Here is a 20,105-nt window from a genome sequence, read left to right as displayed (position 1 = left end):
TCTGTAGAATTAAAAAAGCAATTTTTCAAACACTTTCCTGACATGTGGCAACAAGATCATGATAATCTATTGTCAGTTAGAATACGCAGTTTCTGTTTTCAATCTTAACCCAAACATCGATCAACTTTTAAAAAGATGAAAGAGATACTTGAACATGACATAATTTAAACATGCATCATTCTGACCAGGAGTAAGGCGCACTACCGTCAGTATATGAGGACAGCTGTAAAACTTGCTTGCTCCCATAATTCACTTGTAAAGTGCATGAGGAAATATACAGACACCATCTTGAAATTTGCTACTTTAAATCACAGTTTAGAAAAGTAATAACAAGGATGAATTAGGATCTTCACGTTCCGATTCAGGGATTTCCAGTTTAAAGTTTAGATTCTAGTAATAAGCCTGATTTCCTTACAAATTCAAAGATGACAATGGTATGAACAAAGCGATAGGTGTTCCTGGCATTTATTACATTTATTAATGTTTTTAACTCAATTCCCAATAATATTTCTCATCAAAGTATTGTTGATAAGATTTTAATCTATAGAATTAAAAAAACACTTTTTTAAAAACTGTTCTGACCTGTGTCAACAACGTTGTGTTAATCTATTTTCAGTTGGATTACCCAGTTTCTGTTTTCAATCTTAACCCAAACATCGATCAAGCTAAAAAATATGAAAGAGCTGCTTGACCATGACGTGATTTGAATACACAACTTTCTGATATGGATTCAGAAGCACTACAGTTGAATTAAGATCTTCACAATCAGATTCAGTGATTTCCAGTCAAAAATTAAGAATCTGGTAATAAACCCTCTTTTCTTACAAATTCAAAGATGGCAATGGTAAAAATAAATTAATAGGTGCTTATGGCATTAATTACATTTATTAATGTTTGGAACTCAATTCCCAATAACAATTCTTATCAAAGTCCTCTTGAAACGATTATAATCTGTAGAACTAAAAAATGCAGTTTCTTAAACACTGCAGCCTGGTAGCAACAAAGTCGAGTTTAACTTTTGTCAGTTGGACTACGCAGTTACTGTTTTCAATAATAACCCAAACATCAATCAAGATATGAAAAGACATAAAGAGCTGATTGACCCCAACGTGATTTGAACACACAACCTTCTAATCTGGAGTCAGATGCGCTACCGTTGCGCCACGAGGTCAGTTGAAAAGTGTTGTTGCTCCCATACTTCACATGAAAAGTGCATGATAAAATATATGGACACCATCTTGAAATTTGCTACTTATAATCACAGTTTGGAAAAGATATAAACAAGGATGAATTAAGGTCTTCACTTTCAGATTCAGGGATTTCCAATTAAAAATTTAGAATATAGTAATAAACCCTTTTTTCTTACAAATTCAAAGATGACAATGGTATGAACAAATTAATAGGTGTTTCTGACTTGCCACAAATTTCCTGTTTTGAACTCAGTTCCCAATGATATATCTCATCAAAGGATTGTTGAAAAGATTTTATTCAGTAGAATTAAAAAAGCAATTTTTCAAACACTTTCCTGACAGGTGGCAACAAGATCATGATAATCTATTGTCAGTTAGAATACGCAGTTTCTGTTTTCAATCTTAACCCAAACATCGATCAACTTTTAAAAAGATGAAAGAGATACTTGAACGTGACATAATTTAAACATGCATCATTATGACCAGGAGTAAGGCGCACTACCGTCAGTGTATGAGGACAGCTGTAAAACTTGCTTGCTCCCATAATTCACTTGTAAAGTGCATGAGGAAATATACAGACACCATCTTGAAATTTGCTACTTTAAATCACAGTTTAGAAAAGTAATAACAAGGATGAATTAGGATCTTCACGTTCCGATTCAGGGATTTCCAGTTTAAAGTTTAGATTCTAGTAATAAGCCTGATTTTCTTACAAATTCAAAGATGACAATGGTATGAACAAAGCGATAGGTGTTCCTGGCATTTATTACATTTATTAATGTTTTTAACTCAATTCCCAATAATATTTCTCATCAAAGTATTGTTGATAAGATTTTAATCTATAGAATTAAAAAAACACTTTTTTAAAAACTGTTCTGACCTGTGTCAATAACGTTGTGTTAATCTATTTTCAGTTGGATTACCCAGTTTCTGTTTTCAATCTTAACCCAAACATCGATCAAGCTATAAAAATATGAAAGAGCTGCTTGACCATGACGTGATTTGAATACACAACTTTCTGATATGGATTCAGAAGCACTACAGTTGAATTAAGATCTTCACAATCAGATTCAGTGATTTCCAGTCAAAAATTAAGAATCTGGTAATAAACCCTCTTTTCTTACAAATTCAAAGATGGCAATGGTAAAAATAAATTAATAGGTGCTTATGGCATTAATTACATTTATTAACGTTTGGAACTCAATACCCAATAACAATTCTTATCAAAGTCCTCTTGAAACGATTATAATCTGTAGAACTAAAAAATGCAATTTCTTAAACACTGCAGCCTGGTAGCAACAAAGTCGAGTTAACTTTTGTCAGTTGGACTACGCAGTTACTGTTTTCAATAATAGCCCAAACATCAATCAAGATATGAAAAGACATAACGAGCTGATTGACCCTGACGTGATTTGAACACGCAACATTCTGATCTGGAGTCAGACGCGCTACCGTTGCGCCACGAGGTCAGTTGAAAAGTGTGGTTGCTCCCATACTTCACATGAAAAGTGCATGATAAAATATATGGACACCATCTTGAAATTTGCTACTTATAATCACAGTTTGGAAAAGATATAAACAAGGATGAATTAAGGTCTTCACTTTCAGATTCAGGGATTTCCAATTAAAAATTTAGAATATAGTAATAAACCCTTTTTTCTTACAAATTCAAAGATGACAATGGTATGAACAAATTAATAGGTGTTTCTGACTTGCCACAAATTTCCTGTTTTGAACTCAGTTCCCAATGATATATCTCATCAAAGGATTGTTGAAAAGATTTTATTCTGTAGAATTAAAAAAGCAATTTTTCAAACACTTTCCTGACATGTGGCAACAAGATCATGATAATCTATTGTCAGTTAGAATACGCAGTTTCTGTTTTCAATCTTAACCCAAACATCGATCAACTTTTAAAAAGATGAAAGAGATACTTGAACATGACATAATTTAAACATGCATCATTCTGACCAGGAGTAAGGCGCACTACCGTCAGTATATGAGGACAGCTGTAAAACTTGCTTGCTCCCATAATTCACTTGTAAAGTGCATGAGGAAATATACAGACACCATCTTGAAATTTGCTACTTTAAATCACAGTTTAGAAAAGTAATAACAAGGATGAATTAGGATCTTCACGTTCCGATTCAGGGATTTCCAGTTTAAAGTTTAGATTCTAGTAATAAGCCTGATTTCCTTACAAATTCAAAGATGACAATGGTATGAACAAAGCGATAGGTGTTCCTGGCATTTATTACATTTATTAATGTTTTTAACTCAATTCCCAATAATATTTCTCATCAAAGTATTGTTGATAAGATTTTAATCTATAGAATTAAAAAAACACTTTTTTAAAAACTGTTCTGACCTGTGTCAACAACGTTGTGTTAATCTATTTTCAGTTGGATTACCCAGTTTCTGTTTTCAATCTTAACCCAAACATCGATCAAGCTAAAAAATATGAAAGAGCTGCTTGACCATGACGTGATTTGAATACACAACTTTCTGATATGGATTCAGAAGCACTACAGTTGAATTAAGATCTTCACAATCAGATTCAGTGATTTCCAGTCAAAAATTAAGAATCTGGTAATAAACCCTCTTTTCTTACAAATTCAAAGATGGCAATGGTAAAAATAAATTAATAGGTGCTTATGGCATTAATTACATTTATTAATGTTTGGAACTCAATTCCCAATAACAATTCTTATCAAAGTCCTCTTGAAACGATTATAATCTGTAGAACTAAAAAATGCAGTTTCTTAAACACTGCAGCCTGGTAGCAACAAAGTCGAGTTTAACTTTTGTCAGTTGGACTACGCAGTTACTGTTTTCAATAATAACCCAAACATCAATCAAGATATGAAAAGACATAAAGAGCTGATTGACCCCAACGTGATTTGAACACACAACCTTCTAATCTGGAGTCAGATGCGCTACCGTTGCGCCACGAGGTCAGTTGAAAAGTGTTGTTGCTCCCATACTTCACATGAAAAGTGCATGATAAAATATATGGACACCATCTTGAAATTTGCTACTTATAATCACAGTTTGGAAAAGATATAAACAAGGATGAATTAAGGTCTTCACTTTCAGATTCAGGGATTTCCAATTAAAAATTTAGAATATAGTAATAAACCCTTTTTTCTTACAAATTCAAAGATGACAATGGTATGAACAAATTAATAGGTGTTTCTGACTTGCCACAAATTTCCTGTTTTGAACTCAGTTCCCAATGATATATCTCATCAAAGGATTGTTGAAAAGATTTTATTCAGTAGAATTAAAAAAGCAATTTTTCAAACACTTTCCTGACAGGTGGCAACAAGATCATGATAATCTATTGTCAGTTAGAATACGCAGTTTCTGTTTTCAATCTTAACCCAAACATCGATCAACTTTTAAAAAGATGAAAGAGATACTTGAACGTGACATAATTTAAACATGCATCATTATGACCAGGAGTAAGGCGCACTACCGTCAGTGTATGAGGACAGCTGTAAAACTTGCTTGCTCCCATAATTCACTTGTAAAGTGCATGAGGAAATATACAGACACCATCTTGAAATTTGCTACTTTAAATCACAGTTTAGAAAAGTAATAACAAGGATGAATTAGGATCTTCACGTTCCGATTCAGGGATTTCCAGTTTAAAGTTTAGATTCTAGTAATAAGCCTGATTTTCTTACAAATTCAAAGATGACAATGGTATGAACAAAGCGATAGGTGTTCCTGGCATTTATTACATTTATTAATGTTTTTAACTCAATTCCCAATAATATTTCTCATCAAAGTATTGTTGATAAGATTTTAATCTATAGAATTAAAAAAACACTTTTTTAAAAACTGTTCTGACCTGTGTCAACAACATTGTATTAATCTATTTTCAGTTGGATTACCCAGTTTCTGTTTTCAATCTTAACCCAAACATCGATCAAGCTATAAAAATATGAAAGAGCTGCTTGACCATGACGTGATTTGAATACACAACTTTCTGATATGGATTCAGAAGCACTACAGTTGAATTAAGATCTTCACAATCAGATTCAGTGATTTCCAGTCAAAAATTAAGAATCTGGTAATAAACCCTCTTTTCTTACAAATTCAAAGATGGCAATGGTAAAAATAAATTAATAGGTGCTTATGGCATTAATTACATTTATTAATGTTTGGAACTCAATTCCCAATAACAATTCTTATCAAAGTCCTCTTGAAACAATTATAATCTGTAGAACTAAAAAATGCAGTTTCTTAAACACTGCAGCCTGGTAGCAACAAAGTCGAGTTAACTTTTGTCAGTTGGACTACGCAGTTACTGTTTTCAATAATAACCCAAACATCAATCAAGATATGAAAAGACATAAAGAGCTGATTGACCCCGACGTGATTTGAAGACACAACCTTCTGATATGAAGTCAGACGCACTACCGTTGCGCCACGAGGTCATTTGAAAAGTGTTGTTGCTCCCATACTTCACATGAAAATTGCATGATAAAATATATGGACACCATCTTGAAATTTGCTACTTATAATCACAGTTTGGAAAAGATATAAACAAGGATGAATTAAGATCTTCACTTTCAGATTCAGGGATTTCCAATTAAAAATTTAGAATATAGTAATAAACCCTTTTTTCTTACAAATTCAAAGATGACAATGGTATGAACAAATTAATAGGTGTTTCTGACTTGCCACAAATTTTCTGTTTTGAACTCAGTTCCCAATTATATATCTCATCAAAGGATTGTTGAAAAGATTTTATTCAGTAGAATTAAAAAAGCAATTTTTCAAACACTTTCCTGACAGGTGGCAACAAGATCATGGTAATCTATTGTCAGTTAGAATACGCAGTTTCTGTTTTCAATCTTAACCCAAACATCGATCAAGCTATAAAAATATGAAAGAGCTGCTTGACCATGACGTGATTTGAATACACAACTTTCTGATATGGATTCAGAAGCACTACAGTTGAATTAAGATCTTCACAATCAGATTCAGTGATTTCCAGTCAAAAATTAAGAATCTGGTAATAAACCCTCTTTTCTTACAAATTCAAAGATGGCAATGGTAAAAATAAATTAATAGGTGCTTATGGCATTAATTACATTTATTAATGTTTTTAACTCAATTCCCAATAACAATTCTTATCAAAGTCCTCTTGAAACGATTATAATCTGTAGAACTAAAAAATGCAGTTTCTTAAACACTGCAGCCTGGTAGCAACAAAGTCGAGTTAACTTTTGTCAAGTTGGACTATGCAGTTACTGTTTTCAATAATAACCCAAACATCAATCAAGATATGAAAAGACATAAAGAGCTGATTGACCCCGACGTGATTTGAACACGCAACCTTCTGATTTGCTACCGTTTCGCCACGAGGTCATTTGAAAAGTGTTGTTGCTCCCATACTTCACATGAAAAGTGCATGATAAAATATATGGACACCATCTTGAAATTTGCTACTTATAATTACAGTTTGGAAAAGATATAAACAAGGATGAATTAAGGTCTTCACTTTCAGATTCAGGGATTTCCAATTAAAAATTTAGAATATAGTAATAAACCCTTTTTTCTTACAAATTCAAAGATGACAATGGTATGAACAAATTAATAGGTGTTTCTGACTTGCCACAAATTTCCTGTTTTGAACTCAGTTCCCAATGATATATCTCATCAAAGGATTGTTGAAAAGATTTTATTCAGTAGAATTAAAAAAGGAATTTTTCAAACACTTTCCTGACAGGTGGCAACAAGATCATGATAATCTATTGTCAGTTAGAATACGCAGTTTCTGTTTTCAATCTTAACCCAAACATCGATCAACTTTTAAAAAGATGAAAGAGATACTTGAACATGACATAATTTAAACATGCATCATTCTGACCAGGAGTAAGGCGCACTACCGTCAGTGTATGAGGACAGCTGTAAAACTTGCTTGCTCCCATAATTCACTTGTAAAGTGCATGAGGAAATATACAGACACCATCTTGAAATTTGCTACTTTAAATCACAGTTTAGAAAAGTAATAACAAGGATGAATTAGGATCTTCACGTTCCGATTCAGGGATTTCCAGTTTAAAGTTTAGATTCTAGTAATAAGCCTGATTTTCTTACAAATTCAAAGATGACAATGGTATGAACAAAGCGATAGGTGTTCCTGGCATTTATTACATTTATTAATGGTTTTTAACTCAATTCCCAATAATATTTCTCATCAAAGTATTGTTGATAAGATTTTAATCTATAGAATTAAAAAAACACTTTTTTAAAAACTGTTCTGACCTGTGTCAACAACGTTGTGTTAATCTATTTTCAGTTGGATTACCCAGTTTCTGTTTTCAATCTTAACCCAAACATCGATCAAGCTATAAAAATATGAAAGAGCTGCTTGACCATGACGTGATTTGAATACACAACTTTCTGATATGGATTCAGAAGCACTACAGTTGAATTAAGATCTTCACAATCAGATTCAGTGATTTCCAGTCAAAAATTAAGAATCTGGTAATAAACCCTCTTTTCTTACAAATTCAAAGATGGCAATGGTAAAAATAAATTAATAGGTGCTTATGGCATTAATTACATTTATTAATGTTTGGAACTCAATTCCCAATAACAATTCTTATCAAAGTCCTCTTGAAACGATTATAATCTGTAGAACTAAAAAATGCAGTTTCTTAAACACTGCAGCCTGGTAGCAACAAAGTCGAGTTAACTTTTGTCAAGTTGGACTATGCAGTTACTGATTTCAATAATAACCCAAACATCAATCAAGATATGAAAAGACATAAAGAGCTGATTGACCCCGACGTGATTTGAACACGCAACCTTCTGATTTGCTACCGTTTCGCCACGAGGTCATTTGAAAAGTGTTGTTGCTCCCATACTTCACATGAAAAGTGCATGATAAAATATATGGACACCATCTTGAAATTTGCTACTTATAATTACAGTTTGGAAAAGATATAAACAAGGATGAATTAAGGTCTTCACTTTCAGATTCAGGGATTTCCAATTAAAAATTTAGAATATAGTAATAAACCCTTTTTTCTTACAAATTCAAAGATGACAATGGTATGAACAAATTAATAGGTGTTTCTGACTTGCCACAAATTTCCTGTTTTGAACTCAGTTCCCAATGATATATCTCATCAAAGGATTGTTGAAAAGATTTTATTCAGTAGAATTAAAAAAGGAATTTTTCAAACACTTTCCTGACAGGTGGCAACAAGATCATGATAATCTATTGTCAGTTAGAATACGCAGTTTCTGTTTTCAATCTTAACCCAAACATCGATCAACTTTTAAAAAGATGAAAGAGATACTTGAACATGACATAATTTAAACATGCATCATTCTGACCAGGAGTAAGGCGCACTACCGTCAGTGTATGAGGACAGCTGTAAAACTTGCTTGCTCCCATAATTCACTTGTAAAGTGCATGAGGAAATATACAGACACCATCTTGAAATTTGCTACTTTAAATCACAGTTTAGAAAAGTAATAACAAGGATGAATTAGGATCTTCACATTCCGATTCAGGGATTTCCAGTTTAAAGTTTAGATTCTAGTAATAAGCCTGATTTTCTTACAAATTCAAAGATGACAATGGTATGAACAAAGCGATAGGTGTTCCTGGCATTTATTACATTTATTAATGGTTTTTAACTCAATTCCCAATAATATTTCTCATCAAAGTATTGTTGATAAGATTTTAATCTATAGAATTAAAAAAACACTTTTTTAAAAACTGTTCTGACCTGTGTCAACAACGTTGTGTTAATCTATTTTCAGTTGGATTACCCAGTTTCTGTTTTCAATCTTAACCCAAACATCGATCAAGCTATAAAAATATGAAAGAGCTGCTTGACCATGACGTGATTTGAATACACAACTTTCTGATATGGATTCAGAAGCACTACAGTTGAATTAAGATCTTCACAATCAGATTCAGTGATTTCCAGTCAAAAATTAAGAATCTGGTAATAAACCCTCTTTTCTTACAAATTCAAAGATGGCAATGGTAAAAATAAATTAATAGGTGCTTATGGCATTAATTACATTTATTAATGTTTGGAACTCAATTCCCAATAACAATTCTTATCAAAGTCCTCTTGAAACGATTATAATCTGTAGAACTAAAAAATGCAGTTTCTTAAACACTGCAGCCTGGTAGCAACAAAGTCGAGTTAACTTTTGTCAAGTTGGACTATGCAGTTACTGATTTCAATAATAACCCAAACATCAATCAAGATATGAAAAGACATAAAGAGCTGATTGACCCCGACGTGATTTGAACACGCAACCTTCTGATTTGCTACCGTTTCGCCACGAGGTCATTTGAAAAGTGTTGTTGCTCCCATACTTCACATGAAAAGTGCATGATAAAATATATGGACACCATCTTGAAATTTGCTACTTATAATTACAGTTTGGAAAAGATATAAACAAGGATGAATTAAGGTCTTCACTTTCAGATTCAGGGATTTCCAATTAAAAATTTAGAATATAGTAATAAACCCTTTTTTCTTACAAATTCAAAGATGACAATGGTATGAACAAATTAATAGGTGTTTCTGACTTGCCACAAATTTCCTGTTTTGAACTCAGTTCCCAATGATATATCTCATCAAAGGATTGTTGAAAAGATTTTATTCAGTAGAATTAAAAAAGGAATTTTTCAAACACTTTCCTGACAGGTGGCAACAAGATCATGATAATCTATTGTCAGTTAGAATACGCAGTTTCTGTTTTCAATCTTAACCCAAACATCGATCAACTTTTAAAAAGATGAAAGAGATACTTGAACATGACATAATTTAAACATGCATCATTCTGACCAGGAGTAAGGCGCACTACCGTCAGTGTATGAGGACAGCTGTAAAACTTGCTTGCTCCCATAATTCACTTGTAAAGTGCATGAGGAAATATACAGACACCATCTTGAAATTTGCTACTTTAAATCACAGTTTAGAAAAGTAATAACAAGGATGAATTAGGATCTTCACATTCCGATTCAGGGATTTCCAGTTTAAAGTTTAGATTCTAGTAATAAGCCTGATTTTCTTACAAATTCAAAGATGACAATGGTATGAACAAAGCGATAGGTGTTCCTGGCATTTATTACATTTATTAATGGTTTTTAACTCAATTCCCAATAATATTTCTCATCAAAGTATTGTTGATAAGATTTTAATCTATAGAATTAAAAAAACACTTTTTTAAAAACTGTTCTGACCTGTGTCAACAACGTTGTGTTAATCTATTTTCAGTTGGATTACCCAGTTTCTGTTTTCAATCTTAACCCAAACATCGATCAAGCTATAAAAATATGAAAGAGCTGCTTGACCATGACGTGATTTGAATACACAACTTTCTGATATGGATTCAGAAGCACTACAGTTGAATTAAGATCTTCACAATCAGATTCAGTGATTTCCAGTCAAAAATTAAGAATCTGGTAATAAACCCTCTTTTCTTACAAATTCAAAGATGGCAATGGTAAAAATAAATTAATAGGTGCTTATGGCATTAATTACATTTATTAATGTTTGGAACTCAATTCCCAATAACAATTCTTATCAAAGTCCTCTTGAAACGATTATAATCTGTAGAACTAAAAAATGCAGTTTCTTAAACACTGCAGCCTGGTAGCAACAAAGTCGAGTTAACTTTTGTCAAGTTGGACTATGCAGTTACTGATTTCAATAATAACCCAAACATCAATCAAGATATGAAAAGACATAAAGAGTTGATTGACCCCGACGTGATTTGAACACGCAACCTTCTGATTTGCTACCGTTTCGCCACGAGGTCATTTGAAAAGTGTTGTTGCTCCCATACTTCACATGAAAAGTGCATGATAAAATATATGGACACCATCTTGAAATTTGCTACTTATAATTACAGTTTGGAAAAGATATAAACAAGGATGAATTAAGGTCTTCACTTTCAGATTCAGGGATTTCCAATTAAAAATTTAGAATATAGTAATAAACCCTTTTTTCTTACAAATTCAAAGATGACAATGGTATGAACAAATTAATAGGTGTTTCTGACTTGCCACAAATTTCCTGTTTTGAACTCAGTTCCCAATGATATATCTCATCAAAGGATTGTTGAAAAGATTTTATTCAGTAGAATTAAAAAAGGAATTTTTCAAACACTTTCCTGACAGGTGGCAACAAGATCATGATAATCTATTGTCAGTTAGAATACGCAGTTTCTGTTTTCAATCTTAACCCAAACATCGATCAACTTTTAAAAAGATGAAAGAGATACTTGAACATGACATAATTTAAACATGCATCATTCTGACCAGGAGTAAGGCGCACTACCGTCAGTGTATGAGGACAGCTGTAAAACTTGCTTGCTCCCATAATTCACTTGTAAAGTGCATGAGGAAATATACAGACACCATCTTGAAATTTGCTACTTTAAATCACAGTTTAGAAAAGTAATAACAAGGATGAATTAGGATCTTCACATTCCGATTCAGGGATTTCCAGTTTAAAGTTTAGATTCTAGTAATAAGCCTGATTTTCTTACAAATTCAAAGATGACAATGGTATGAACAAAGCGATAGGTGTTCCTGGCATTTATTACATTTATTAATGGTTTTTAACTCAATTCCCAATAATATTTCTCATCAAAGTATTGTTGATAAGATTTTAATCTATAGAATTAAAAAAACACTTTTTTAAAAACTGTTCTGACCTGTGTCAACAACGTTGTGTTAATCTATTTTCAGTTGGATTACCCAGTTTCTGTTTTCAATCTTAACCCAAACATCGATCAAGCTATAAAAATATGAAAGAGCTGCTTGACCATGACGTGATTTGAATACACAACTTTCTGATATGGATTCAGAAGCACTACAGTTGAATTAAGATCTTCACAATCAGATTCAGTGATTTCCAGTCAAAAATTAAGAATCTGGTAATAAACCCTCTTTTCTTACAAATTCAAAGATGGCAATGGTAAAAATAAATTAATAGGTGCTTATGGCATTAATTACATTTATTAATGTTTGGAACTCAATTCCCAATAACAATTCTTATCAAAGTCCTCTTGAAACGATTATAATCTGTAGAACTAAAAAATGCAGTTTCTTAAACACTGCAGCCTGGTAGCAACAAAGTCGAGTTAACTTTTGTCAAGTTGGACTATGCAGTTACTGATTTCAATAATAACCCAAACATCAATCAAGATATGAAAAGACATAAAGAGCTGATTGACCCCGACGTGATTTGAACACGCAACCTTCTGATTTGCTACCGTTTCGCCACGAGGTCATTTGAAAAGTGTTGTTGCTCCCATACTTCACATGAAAAGTGCATGATAAAATATATGGACACCATCTTGAAATTTGCTACTTATAATTACAGTTTGGAAAAGATATAAACAAGGATGAATTAAGGTCTTCACTTTCAGATTCAGGGATTTCCAATTAAAAATTTAGAATATAGTAATAAACCCTTTTTTCTTACAAATTCAAAGATGACAATGGTATGAACAAATTAATAGGTGTTTCTGACTTGCCACAAATTTCCTGTTTTGAACTCAGTTCCCAATGATATATCTCATCAAAGGATTGTTGAAAAGATTTTATTCAGTAGAATTAAAAAAGGAATTTTTCAAACACTTTCCTGACAGGTGGCAACAAGATCATGATAATCTATTGTCAGTTAGAATACGCAGTTTCTGTTTTCAATCTTAACCCAAACATCGATCAACTTTTAAAAAGATGAAAGAGATACTTGAACATGACATAATTTAAACATGCATCATTCTGACCAGGAGTAAGGCGCACTACCGTCAGTGTATGAGGACAGCTGTAAAACTTGCTTGCTCCCATAATTCACTTGTAAAGTGCATGAGGAAATATACAGACACCATCTTGAAATTTGCTACTTTAAATCACAGTTTAGAAAAGTAATAACAAGGATGAATTAGGATCTTCACATTCCGATTCAGGGATTTCCAGTTTAAAGTTTAGATTCTAGTAATAAGCCTGATTTTCTTACAAATTCAAAGATGACAATGGTATGAACAAAGCGATAGGTGTTCCTGGCATTTATTACATTTATTAATGGTTTTTAACTCAATTCCCAATAATATTTCTCATCAAAGTATTGTTGATAAGATTTTAATCTATAGAATTAAAAAAACACTTTTTTAAAAACTGTTCTGACCTGTGTCAACAACGTTGTGTTAATCTATTTTCAGTTGGATTACCCAGTGTCTGTTTTCAATCTTAACCCAAACATCGATCAAGCTATAAAAATATGAAAGAGCTGCTTGACCATGACGTGATTTGAATACACAACTTTCTGATATGGATTCAGAAGCACTACAGTTGAATTAAGATCTTCACAATCAGATTCAGTGATTTCCAGTCAAAAATTAAGAATCTGGTAATAAACCCTCTTTTCTTACAAATTCAAAGATGGCAATGGTAAAAATAAATTAATAGGTGCTTATGGCATTAATTACATTTATTAATGTTTGGAACTCAATTCCCAATAACAATTCTTATCAAAGTCCTCTTGAAACGATTATAATCTGTAGAACTAAAAAATGCAGTTTCTTAAACACTGCAGCCTGGTAGCAACAAAGTCGAGTTAACTTTTGTCAAGTTGGACTATGCAGTTACTGATTTCAATAATAACCCAAACATCAATCAAGATATGAAAAGACATAAAGAGCTGATTGACCCCGACGTGATTTGAACACGCAACCTTCTGATTTGCTACCGTTTCGCCACGAGGTCATTTGAAAAGTGTTGTTGCTCCCATACTTCACATGAAAAGTGCATGATAAAATATATGGACACCATCTTGAAATTTGCTACTTATAATTACAGTTTGGAAAAGATATAAACAAGGATGAATTAAGGTCTTCACTTTCAGATTCAGGGATTTCCAATTAAAAATTTAGAATATAGTAATAAACCCTTTTTTCTTACAAATTCAAAGATGACAATGGTATGAACAAATTAATAGGTGTTTCTGACTTGCCACAAATTTCCTGTTTTGAACTCAGTTCCCAATGATATATCTCATCAAAGGATTGTTGAAAAGATTTTATTCAGTAGAATTAAAAAAGGAATTTTTCAAACACTTTCCTGACAGGTGGCAACAAGATCATGATAATCTATTGTCAGTTAGAATACGCAGTTTCTGTTTTCAATCTTAACCCAAACATCGATCAACTTTTAAAAAGATGAAAGAGATACTTGAACATGACATAATTTAAACATGCATCATTCTGACCAGGAGTAAGGCGCACTACCGTCAGTGTATGAGGACAGCTGTAAAACTTGCTTGCTCCCATAATTCACTTGTAAAGTGCATGAGGAAATATACAGACACCATCTTGAAATTTGCTACTTTAAATCACAGTTTAGAAAAGTAATAACAAGGATGAATTAGGATCTTCACATTCCGATTCAGGGATTTCCAGTTTAAAGTTTAGATTCTAGTAATAAGCCTGATTTTCTTACAAATTCAAAGATGACAATGGTATGAACAAAGCGATAGGTGTTCCTGGCATTTATTACATTTATTAATGGTTTTTAACTCAATTCCCAATAATATTTCTCATCAAAGTATTGTTGATAAGATTTTAATCTATAGAATTAAAAAAACACTTTTTTAAAAACTGTTCTGACCTGTGTCAACAACGTTGTGTTAATCTATTTTCAGTTGGATTACCCAGTTTCTGTTTTCAATCTTAACCCAAACATCGATCAAGCTATAAAAATATGAAAGAGCTGCTTGACCATGACGTGATTTGAATACACAACTTTCTGATATGGATTCAGAAGCACTACAGTTGAATTAAGATCTTCACAATCAGATTCAGTGATTTCCAGTCAAAAATTAAGAATCTGGTAATAAACCCTCTTTTCTTACAAATTCAAAGATGGCAATGGTAAAAATAAAATAATAGGTGCTTATGGCATTAATTACATTTATTAATGTTTGGAACTCAATTCCCAATAACAATTCTTATCAAAGTCCTCTTGAAACGATTATAATCTGTAGAACTAAAAAATGCAGTTTCTTAAACACTGCAGCCTGGTAGCAACAAAGTCGAGTTAACTTTTGTCAAGTTGGACTATGCAGTTACTGTTTTCAATAATAACCCAAACATCAATCAAGATATGAAAAGACATAAAGAGCTGATTGACCCCGACGTGATTTGAACACGCAACGTTCTGATTTGGAGTCAGACGTGCTACCGTTGCGCCACGAGGTCATTTGAAAAGTGTTGTTGCTCCCATACTTCACATGAAAAGTGCATGATAAAATATATGGACACCATCTTGAAATTTGCTACTTATAATCACAGTTTGGAAAAGATATAATCAAGGATGAATTAAGATCTTCACTTTCAGATTCAGGGATTTCCAATTAAAAATTTAGAATATAGTAATAAACCCTTTTTTCTTACAAATTCAAAGATGACAATGGTATGAACAAATTAATAGGTGTTTCTCACTTGCCACAAATTTTCTGTTTTGAACTCAGTTCCCAATGATATATCTCATCAAAGGATTGTTGAAAAGATTTTATTCAGTAGAATTAAAAAAGCAATTTTTCAAACACTTTCCTGACAGGTGGCAACAAGATCATGATAATCTATTGTCAGTTAGAATACGCAGTTTCTGTTTTCAATCTTAACCCAAACATCGATCAACTTTTAAAAAGATGAAAGAGATACTTGAACATGACATAATTTAAACATGCATCATTCTGACCAGGAGTAAGGCGCACTACCGTCAGTGTATGAGGACAGCTGTAAAACTTGCTTGCTCCCATAATTCACTTGTAAAGTGCATGAGGAAATATACAGACACCATCTTGAAATTTGCTACTTTAAATCACAGTTTAGAAAAGTAATAACAAGGATGAATTAGGATCTTCACGTTCCGATTCAGGGATTTCCAGTTTAAAGTTTAGATTCTAGTAATAAGCCTGATTTTCTTACAAATTCAAAGATGACAATGGTATGAACAAAGCGATAGGTGTTCCTGGCATTTATTACATTTATTAATGTTTTTTAACTCAATTCCCAATAATATTTCTCATCAAAGTATTGATGATAAGATTTTAATCTATAGAATTAAAAAACACTTTTTTAAAAACGGTTCTGACCTGTGTCAACAACGTTGTGTTAATCTATTTTCAGTTGGATTACCCAGTTTCTGTTTTCAATCTTAACCCAAACATCGATCAAGCTATAAAAATATGAAAGAGCTGCTTGACCATGACGTGATTTGAATACACAACTTTCTGATATGGATTCAGAAGCACTACAGTTGAATTAAGATCTTCACAATCAGATTCAGTGATTTCCAGTCAAAAATTAAGAATCTGGTAATAAACCCTCTTTTCTTACAAATTCAAAGATGGCAATGGTAAAAATAAATTAATAGGTGCTTATGGCATTAATTACATTTATTAATGTTTGGAACTCAATTCCCAATAACAATTCTTATCAAAGTCCTCTTGAAACGATTATAATCTGTAGAACTAAAAAATGCAGTTTCTTAAACACTGCAGCCTGGTAGCAACAAAGTCGAGTTAACTTTTGTCAAGTTGGACTATGCAGTTACTGTTTTCAATAATAACCCAAACATCAATCAAGATATGAAAAGACATAAAGAGCTGATTGACCCCGACGTGATTTGAACACGCAACCTTCTGATTTGCTACCGTTTCGCCACGAGGTCATTTGAAAAGTGTTGTTGCTCCCATACTTCACATGAAAAGTGCATGATAAAATATATGGACACCATCTTAAAATTTGCTACTTATAATTACAGTTTGGAAAAGATATAAACAAGGATGAATTAAGGTCTTCACTTTCAGATTCAGGGATTTCCAATTAAAAATTTAGAATATAGTAATAAACCCTTTTTTCTTACAAATTCAAAGATGACAATGGTATGAACAAATTAATAGGTGTTTCTGACTTGCCACAAATTTCCTGTTTTGAACTCAGTTCCCAATGATATATCTCATCAAAGGATTGTTGAAAAGATTTTATTCAGTAGAATTAAAAAAGCAATTTTTCAAACACTTTCCTGACAGGTGGCAACAAGATCATGATAATCTATTGTCAGTTAGAATACGCAGTTTCTGTTTTCAATCTTAACCCAAACATCGATCAACTTTTAAAAAGATGAAAGAGATACTTGAACATGACATAATTTAAACATGCATCATTCTGACCAGGAGTAAGGCGCACTACCGTCAGTGTATGAGGACAGCTGTAAAACTTGCTTGCTCCCATAATTCACTTGTAAAGTGCATGAGGAAATATACAGACACCATCTTGAAATTTGCTACTTTAAATCACAGTTTAGAAAAGTAATAACAAGGATGAATTAGGATCTTCACGTTCCGATTCAGGGATTTCCAGTTTAAAGTTTAGATTCTAGTAATAAGCCTGATTTTCTTACAAATTCAAAGATGACAATGGTATGAACAAAGCGATAGGTGTTCCTGGCATTTATTACATTTATTAATGTTTTTAACTCAATTCCCAATAATATTTCTCATCAAAGTATTGTTGATAAGATTTTAATCTATAGAATTAAAAAAACACTTTTTTAAAAACTGTTCTGACCTGTGTCAACAACGTTGTGTTAATCTATTTTCAGTTGGATTACCCAGTTTCTGTTTTCAATCTTAACCCAAACATCGATCAAGCTATAAAAATATGAAAGAGCTGCTTGACCATGACGTGATTTGAATACACAACTTTCTGATATGGATTCAGAAGCACTACAGTTGAATTAAGATCTTCACAATCAGATTCAGTGATTTCCAGTCAAAAATTAAGAATCTGGTAATAAACCCTCTTTTCTTACAAATTCAAAGATGGCAATGGTAAAAATAAATTAATAAGTGCCTATGGCATTAATTACATTTATTAATGTTTGGAACTCAATTCCCAATAACAATTCTTATCAAAGTCCTCTCGAAACGATTATAATCTGTAGAACTAAAAAATGCAGTTTCTTAAACACTGCAGCCTGGTAGCAACAAAGTCGAGTTAACTTTTGTCAGTTGGACTACGCAGTTACTGTTTTCAATAATAACCCAAATATCAATCAAGATATGAAAAGACATAAAGAGCTGATTGACCCCGACGTGATTTGAAGACGCAACTTTCTGATCTGGAGTCAAACGCGCTACCGTTGCGCCACGAGGTCAGTAGAAAAGTGCTCTTGCTCCCATACTTCACATGAAAAGTGCATGATAAAATATATGGACACCATCTTGAAATTTGCTACTTATAATCACAGTTTGGAAAAGATATAAACAAGGATGAATTAAGATCTTCACTTTCATATTCAGGGATTTCCAATTAAAAATTTAGAATATAGTAACAAACCCTTTTTTCTTACAAATTCAAAGATGACAATGGTATGAACAACTTAATAGGTGTTTCTGACTTGCCACAAATTTTCTGTTTTGAACTCAGTTCCCAATGATATATCTCATCAAAGGATTGTTGAAAAGATTTTATTCAGTAGAATTAAAAAAGCAATTTTTCAAACACTTTTCTGACAGGTGGCAACAAGATCATGATAATCTATTGTCAGTTAGAATATGCAGTTTCTGTTTTCAATCTTAACCCAAACATTGATCAACTTTTAAAAAGATGAAAGAGATACTTGAACATGACATAATTTAAACATGCATCATTCTGACCAGGAGTAAGGCGCACTACCGTCAGTGTATGAGGAAAGCTGTAAAACTTGCTTGCTCCCATAATTCACTTGTAAAGTGCATGAGGAAATATACAGACACCATCTTGAAATTTGCTACTTTAAATCACAGTTTAGAAAAGTAATAACAAGGATGAATTAGGATCTTCACGTTTCGATTCAGGGATTTCCAGTTTAAAGTTTAGATTCTAGTAATAAGCCTGATCTTCTTACAAATTCAAAGATGACAATGGTATGAACAAAGCAATAGGTGTTCCTGGAATTTATTACATTTATTAATGTTTTTAACTCAATTCCCAATAATATTTCTCATCAAAGTATTGTTGATAAGATTTTAATCTATAGAATTGAAAAAACACTTTTTTAAAAACTGTTCTGACCTGTGTCAACAACGTTGTGTTAATCTATTTTCAGTTGGATTACCCAGTTTCTGTTTTCAATCTTAACCCAAACATTGATCAAGCTATAAAAATATGAAAGAGCTGCTTGACCATGACGTGATTTGAATACACAACTTTCTGATATGGATTCAGAAGCACTACAGTTGAATTAAGATCTTCACAATCAGATTCAGTGATTTCCAGTCAAAAATTAAGAATCTGGTAATAAACCCTCTTTTCTTACAAATTCAAAGATGGCAATGGTAAAAATAAATTAATAGGTGCTTATGGCATTAATTACATTTATTAATGTTTGGAACTCAATTCACAATAACAGTTCTTATCAAAGTCCTCTTGAAACGATTATAATCTGTAGAACTAAAAAATGCAGTTTCTTAAACACTGCAGCTTGGTAGCAACAAAGTCGAGTTAACTTTTGTCAGTTGGACTACACAGTTACTGTTTTCAATAATAACCCAAACATCAATCAAGATATGAAAAGACATAAAGAGCTGATTGACCCCGACGTGATTTGAACACGCAACATTCTGATCTGGAGTCAGACACGCTACCATTGCACCACGAGGTCAGTTGAAAAGTGTTGTTGCTCCCATACTTCACATGAAAAGTGCATGATAAAATATATGGACACCATCTTGAAATTTGCTACTTATAATCACAGTTTGGAAAAGATATAAACAAGGATGAATTAAGGTCTTCACTTTCAGATTCAGGGATTTCCAATTAAAAATTTAGAATATAGTAATAAACCCTTTTTCTTACAAATTC

The 20,105-nt window shown here is 32.4% G+C and overlaps 6 non-coding genes across 6 annotated transcripts; all 6 read right to left on the bottom strand.

Annotated features, from left to right (window-relative positions):
* Positions 1-1,099: 1,099 nt before the first annotated feature.
* Positions 1,100-1,171, bottom strand: TRNAW-CCA (transfer RNA tryptophan (anticodon CCA)). The gene has a single exon. It is a non-coding gene; the product is annotated as a tRNA-Trp (tRNA).
* Positions 1,172-2,587: 1,416 nt separating this feature from the next.
* TRNAW-CCA (transfer RNA tryptophan (anticodon CCA)) lies at positions 2,588-2,659 on the bottom strand. The gene has a single exon. It is a non-coding gene; the product is annotated as a tRNA-Trp (tRNA).
* Positions 2,660-4,075: 1,416 nt separating this feature from the next.
* Positions 4,076-4,147, bottom strand: TRNAW-CCA (transfer RNA tryptophan (anticodon CCA)). Its single transcript has one exon. It is a non-coding gene; the product is annotated as a tRNA-Trp (tRNA).
* Positions 4,148-15,380: 11,233 nt separating this feature from the next.
* Positions 15,381-15,452, bottom strand: TRNAW-CCA (transfer RNA tryptophan (anticodon CCA)). Its single transcript has one exon. It is a non-coding gene; the product is annotated as a tRNA-Trp (tRNA).
* A 2,893-nt stretch (positions 15,453-18,345) lies between these two features.
* TRNAW-CCA (transfer RNA tryptophan (anticodon CCA)) lies at positions 18,346-18,417 on the bottom strand. Its single transcript has one exon. It is a non-coding gene; the product is annotated as a tRNA-Trp (tRNA).
* A 1,416-nt stretch (positions 18,418-19,833) lies between these two features.
* On the bottom strand, positions 19,834-19,905 carry TRNAW-CCA (transfer RNA tryptophan (anticodon CCA)). The gene has a single exon. It is a non-coding gene; the product is annotated as a tRNA-Trp (tRNA).
* Between the last annotated feature and the right edge of the window lie 200 nt (positions 19,906-20,105).

Source organism: Dendrobates tinctorius, unplaced genomic scaffold (assembly GCF_039654945.1).
Source record: "Dendrobates tinctorius isolate UK_male_01 unplaced genomic scaffold, ASM3965494v1 ptg000178l, whole genome shotgun sequence".
Lineage (NCBI taxonomy): Eukaryota > Metazoa > Chordata > Amphibia > Anura > Dendrobatidae > Dendrobates > Dendrobates tinctorius.
The sequence above is the reverse complement of the archived record's forward strand: the minus strand, read 5'-3'. Positions and strand labels throughout refer to the sequence as shown.